Source organism: Salmo trutta, chromosome 12, assembly GCF_901001165.1.
Source record: "Salmo trutta chromosome 12, fSalTru1.1, whole genome shotgun sequence".
Taxonomy (NCBI): Eukaryota; Metazoa; Chordata; class Actinopteri; order Salmoniformes; family Salmonidae; genus Salmo; species Salmo trutta.
In genome coordinates this window covers 56162188-56168785 of record NC_042968.1, presented here as the reverse complement: position 1 = coordinate 56168785, position 6598 = coordinate 56162188, and positions in this window count along the sequence as shown.

The window sequence follows — 6598 nt, the reverse complement described above, 5'->3', positions numbered from 1 at the left end:
GTCTGGAGTCCAGGCCACATACACCTTGTGTCTGAGCCGTTGAATTGTGACTACACTTGGTCTCTGTACTGAAGTTTTGCCTGTTTGATTGCCTTACGGATGGCCTAGCTGGACTGTTTTTACTCGTCCATGTTCCCAGTCACCTTGTCGTGATTAAATGCGGTGGTTCCCACTTTCAGTTTTGCGCAAATGCTGCCATCTATCCACGGTTTTTGGTTTGGGTAAATTCTAATCTTCAGAGTGAGAACAACATCCTCTATGCACTTCCTGATGAACTGAGTCAGTGAATACATCAATGTTATTCTCAGAGGCGACCTGGAATATCTCCCAGTCTGCATGATCAAAACAATCTTGAAGCATAGATTCTGATTGGTCAGACCAACATTAAACAGTCCTTACCATAGGTACTTCCTGTTTGAGTTTCTGCCTATAGTAAGGAAGGAGCAAAATAAAGGCGTGATCTGATTTGCTGAAGGGATGGCGGGGAGGGCCTTGTAGCCAGGGAGAGTAGTAAAGGTCAATATTTCTTGATGAGCGAGTAGCGCAGGCAATGTGTTGATAAAACTTCGGTAGCATTTTTCTCAGAGTTGCTTTCATAAAGTCCCCAGTTACAATAAATGCAACCTCAGGATATGCGGTTTCCAGTTTGCACAAAGTCCATTGTATATACTTGAGAGCCGTCGATGACCAAAGAGAATTCTCTCGGGAGGTAATGCAGTCGGTATTTGATAGTGAAGTATTCTAGATAGGGAGAACAAAAGGACTTGAGTTCCCTTATTTCAGTAACTGAAAGGTCGCTGGTTTGAATCCCTGGGCTGACTCGGTAAAAAATCTGTCGATTTGCCTTTGAGCAAGGCACTTAACCATAATTGCTCCTGTAAGTCGCTCTGGATAAGAGCATCTGGTAAAATGTCAACTTGTTGACCGTTTAAATACTACTTGTTTTTTGACAACTCTTTGAATTTTACTGTGAACACTGACTATATTTTTAAGAAGTCAATGCAGTGATTGTTTCTGCTCAGGAAGTTAAACAGCTTTGGTGTGAGCCATCATATTCTTGAAATAGTGTACTAAAGTCTGGTAGAAAGTATTCTTTACTTCAACATGACCACATGTTACAGCAACCTGAGTGCCAAGAACAGGACAAAACTGTCCAGAGTAGTATATATGGGCAGCAAGATAGTTGGTAAATCTCAAAGGCTGCTCAGTAACATGTACTGTATGTGCCGAGCACTCAGCGGAATGCACTAACTATTGCTAATGACCCCTCTCATCCCCTATTCCCAGAGTTTGAAATGCTCCCCTTTGGGAGGCGGTTCAGGATGCCGAGGACCTCTAAGAATATCTATAAAAAGTCATTTGTCCCAAGTTTCATTAGCATAGGTGCTTATAATGTTCATGGATCATGATGTACTGTATGTACATAGGAATTATTGAATCATGTAGATAACCAGGTGCCCTTCAATCTTGGCGATGATGTATTTTTAAATAGGTATCGTTTTTCGACCAATGATGAAATGTATACTAACTTGAAACAGAACTTGCACTGTAGCACTTTTGTGCTTTATATACTTTATTTTAGTTTATGGTGTTACTATTTTCTTTTTATCTATTTGCTAATTTTCCTTCTTTTTAACTGAATTGTTGGGAAAGGGCTCCTAAGTAAGCATTTCACTGTACAGTTCATACTTGTTGTATTCGACGCATGTGACAAATAAAATGTGATTTGTTTTGATTTGATTTAATGATCTTGAGGATGCTGTGCTCCTGAGGGTGTTTAATATCTGCTTTAAGACAACTGTCCACATTGCGTGGACAATAACGTTTTTCTAATTCTAATTAAGACACAATGTCAGTAGAGCTGTATATCAGTATAGCTAATATTAATGTAACTAACCAGCTTTAATCTTAACTGTATGAGTTGATCTTTTAGAAATTTGGGGGGACTATGAACTATATCTGTCTTGAGAAAGGTCCCCAACCAGAATGTTGACACAAACAGTGCAGAGGTAATAATTGTTTTGTGGGATTTTTCTTTATAACGAACGGTTCTATAAGCCTCGGCGTTGATGTGATGAGTTACAGGGCTATATTAAATTGGGAGATATAGGGTGGTAGAAAGGAAAGGCTTTTAGCCTGCAGTGACTCAATCTCCAGAAACAGACCTTCCTGGCCCATGGCATGGTTGGTTCCCTCCGTTAACACTACATTATACCACAGCATTGTTGAATACTCGTTTCTGATTGGCTAAAAGGACATTCTAAAATTGACATTACAACCAGAAAACGGGAAAGTTGAATTTGTACTTGTTTGTATTTATATTTATTATGGATCCCCATAAAGGCAGCAGCTACTCTTCCTGGGGTCATGCAAAATTAAGGTAGTTCTACAATTTTAGAAACATGTGCCCTCAGGCCCCTACTCCACTACCACATACAGTGCCTTTGGAAATTATTCAGACCCCTTGACTTTTTCCACATTTTGTTACGTTACAGCCTTATTCTAAAATGTATTAAATACAAAAAAGTCCTCAGCAATCTACACACAATACTTCATAATGACAAAGCGTAAACAGGTTTTTGGAAATGTTTGGACATTTCTAAAACTAAAGAACAGAAATACCTTATTTGCAAAAGTATTCAGACCCTTTGCTATGAGACTTGAAATTGAGCTCAGGTGCATCATGTTTCCATTGATCATCCTTGAGATGTTTCTACAACTTGATCGGACTCCGTCCGGGTGGTAAATTCAATTGATTAGACATGGTTTGGAAAGGCACACATATAAGGTCCCACAGTTGACAGTGCATGTCAGAGCAAAAACCAAGCCATGAGGTCGAAGGAATTGTCCGTAACGCTCAGAGACAGAATTGTGTCGAGGCACAGATTTAGGGAAGGGTACCCCAAAAAGTCTGAAGGTCCCCAAGAACACAGTGGCCTCCGTCATTCTTAAAATGAAGAGGTTTGGAACCACCAAGACTTCCTAGAGCTGGCCGCCTGGCCAAACTGAGCAATCGGGGGAGAAGGGCCTTGTACAGGGAATGACCAAGAACCCGATGGTCACTCTGACAGAGCTCTAGACTTCCTCTGTGCAGATGGGAGAACCTTCCAGAAGGACAACCATCTCTGTAGCACTCCACCAATCAGGCCTTTATGGTAGAGTCAGACGGAAGCCACTCCTCAGTAAAAGGCACATGCCAGCCCACTTGGAGTTCGCCAAAAGGCACCTAAAGACTCTCAGACGATGAGAAACAAGATTCTCTGGTCTGATGAAACCAAGATTGAAGTCTTTGGCCTGAATGCCAAGCGTCACGTCTGGAGGAAATCTGCCACCATCCCTACGGTGATGCATGTTGGTGGTAGCATCATGCTGTGGGGATGTTTTTCAGCGGCAGGGACTGGGAGACTAGTTTAGATCGAGGGAAAAAGATGAACAGAGCAAAGTGCAGAGAGATCCTTGATGAAAACCTGCTCCAGAGCGCTCAGGTCCTCAGACTGGGGCGAAGGTTCACCTTCTAACAGGACAACGGCCCTAAGCACACAGCCAAAACTACGAAGGAGTGGCTTTCGGGACAAGTCTCTGAATGTCCTTGAGTGGTCCAGCCAGAGTCCGGACTTGAACCCGATCGAACATCTCTGGAGACCTGAAAATAGTTGTGCAGTAACGCTCCACATCCAACCTGACAGAGCATGAGAGGATCTGCAGAGAAGAATGGGAGAAACTTCCCAAATACAAGTTTGCCAAACTTGTAGCGTCTTACCCAAGAAGACTCAAGGCTGTAATCGCTGCCAAAGGTGTTACAAAAAGTACTGAGTAAAGGGCCTGAATACTTGTGCAAATGTGATTTTTCCGTTTTTTATTTTGAATAAATTAGCAATATGTCTAAAAACCTGTTTTAGATTCGTCATTATGGGTTATTGTGTGTAGATTGGAGGGAAAAAAACAATTTAATACATTTTTGAATAAGGCTGTAACCTAACAAAATGTGGAAAAAGTCAAGGGGTCTGAATACTTTCCGAAAGCACTGTATCTACAACACAAAATCCATGCTTATGTGTGTGTATAGTACATATGTTATCATGTGTGTGTATGCATGTGCCTGTGCCTATGTTTGTGTTGCTTCATAGTCCCCGCTGTTCCATAAGGTGTATTTTTATATCTTTTTTATCTGATTCTATTGCATGCATCAGTTACCTGATGTGGAATAGAGTTCCATGTAGTCATGGCTCTATGTAGTACTGTACGCCTCCCATAGTCTGTTCTGGACTTGGGGACTGTGAAGAGATCTTTAGTGGCATGTCTTGTGGGGTATTCATTGGTGTGTGAGCTGTGTGCCAGTCATTTAAACAGACAGCTCTGTGCTTTCAATATGTCAATACCTCTCACAAATATAAGTAGTGATGGTCAATATCACTTCCACTTTGAGCCAGGAGAGATTGACATGCATATTATTAATGTTTGCTCTCTGTGTACATCCAAGGGTCAGCCGTGCTGCCCTGTTCTTAGCCAATTGCAGCTCTTTGTTAAGTGTTGCAGTGATTTCAGTCAATGTAGTAGCTGACGTGTGTAGTGTTGAGTCATCCACATACATAGACACACTGGGTTTATTCAAAGCCAGTGGCATGTCGTTAGTAAAGATTGAAAAAAGTAAGGGGCCTAGACAGCTGCCCTAGGGAATTCCTTACTCTACCTGGATTATGTTGGAGAGGCTTCCATTAAAGAACACTCTCTGTGTTCTGTTAGACAGGTAACTCTTTATCCACAATATAGCAGGTGGTGTAAAGCCATAACACATAAGTTTTTCCCAGCAGCAGACTATGATCGATTAATGTCTAACAAAACAACCCCCACAATCTTTTTATCATCAATTTCTCTCAGCCAATCATCAGTCATTTGTGTAAGTGCTGTGCTTGTTGAATGCCCTTCCCTATAAGCGTGCTGAAAGTCTGTTGTCAATTTGTTTACTGTAAAATAGCATTCTATCTGGTCAAACATTTTTTTCCAAAACTTTACTAAGGGTTGGTAACAGACTCGTTGGGTGGCTATTTGAGCCACTTGGAAAAGATATCGGACACTTTGCAATTATGACACAATATGCGCCAACACATGCAGACCATACTTGCGACAAAGTTACAGAAAGCTAAACGAACAACCACACAAACTGAAATTGGATACATTGTAAACGCAGGTCCAACGAGGAAAAACCTAGCTAGCATTTATTTGTTTTTGCAGAGACATATTTTTTTTGAGCATCTGATGACCTAACGTGGTGAGTAATGAACATGAATTTCTCGAGGCCCTACTGTTGCAGTCATGACGCAAGAGGCGCTATGCTGTCAAATCCTCCCACATGTTTCTAGTTTGACTAGCTGTTTCTAGCAACTGCTATTTTTGAATTTGTTTGTCATATTGGCAGGCTTGCTAGAAACAAACTATTTAGCTAGATTCTAGCCTAGTGTTTGATATGCAATGCGATCTCCTCCGCCGATCACATCTACAGGCCGTTTATTTTCTAAAAGGACTCAAGTAAAACAAAAGCCATTCTTCATTCTCGACCACCCAGGACCTGGATTGGGTTGCACTCCACAGATTCAGCCATGCACTGCAGGCTACATGTTGTTTATCAGCCATGTTTCCGTCTCTCTCCACCAGCTCCTCCTCTCCTTCTCTCCTCCTCTATACTCGGGGCCATCTGTGGCCTAGAAGTTAGAGCAGATAGCCTAGCAGTTAGAGCGTTAGAGAAACCGAAAGTTCACTGGTTTGAACACCCGAGCTGACAAGGTGAAAAATCTGTTAATGTGTTCTTGAGCAAGGCATTTAAACATGAATTTGCTCCAGGGTGCTGTATTTTTTTGTGGGGATGTAATGTATACCCACTGAGCATTTGATGTTAGGCGACGTCTTCTGGACGTCTTTTTTGTCGTACTCCATATTTGTTTTACTCCTCAGTCTTATTTTTGTATTTTTTAGTGCGATCTGGACTTCATTTCAACGTCCATGGGCGATTCTTTTTGGTCCGGTCCGGCTTTCACATTATCGATCATAGTCTGCTGCTGGAAAAACATATGTGTTATGGGTTTACACCACCTGCTATATTGTGGATAAAGAGTTACCTGTCTAACAGAACACAGAGGGTGTTCTTTAATGGAAGCCTCTCCAACATAATCCAGGCAGAATCAGGAATTCCCCAGGGCAGCTGTCTAGGCCCCTTACTTTTTTCAATCTTTACTAACGACATGTGACTGACTGACTTTGAGTAAAGCCATTGTGTCTATGTATGCAGATGACTCAACAATATACACGTCAGCTACTACAGTGACTGAAATGACTGCAACACTTAATAAAGAGCTGTAGTTAGTTTCATAATGGGTGGAAAGGAATAAGTTAGTTATAAATATTTCTAAAACTAAAAGCATGGTATTTGGGACAAATCATTCACTAAACCCTAAACCTCAACTAAATCTTGGAATGAATAATGTGTAAATTGAGCAAGTTGAGGTGACTGAACTGCTTGGAGTAACCCTGGATTGTAAACTGTCATGATCAAAACATATTGATGCAACAGTAGCTATGATGGGGAGAAGTCTGTCCATAATAA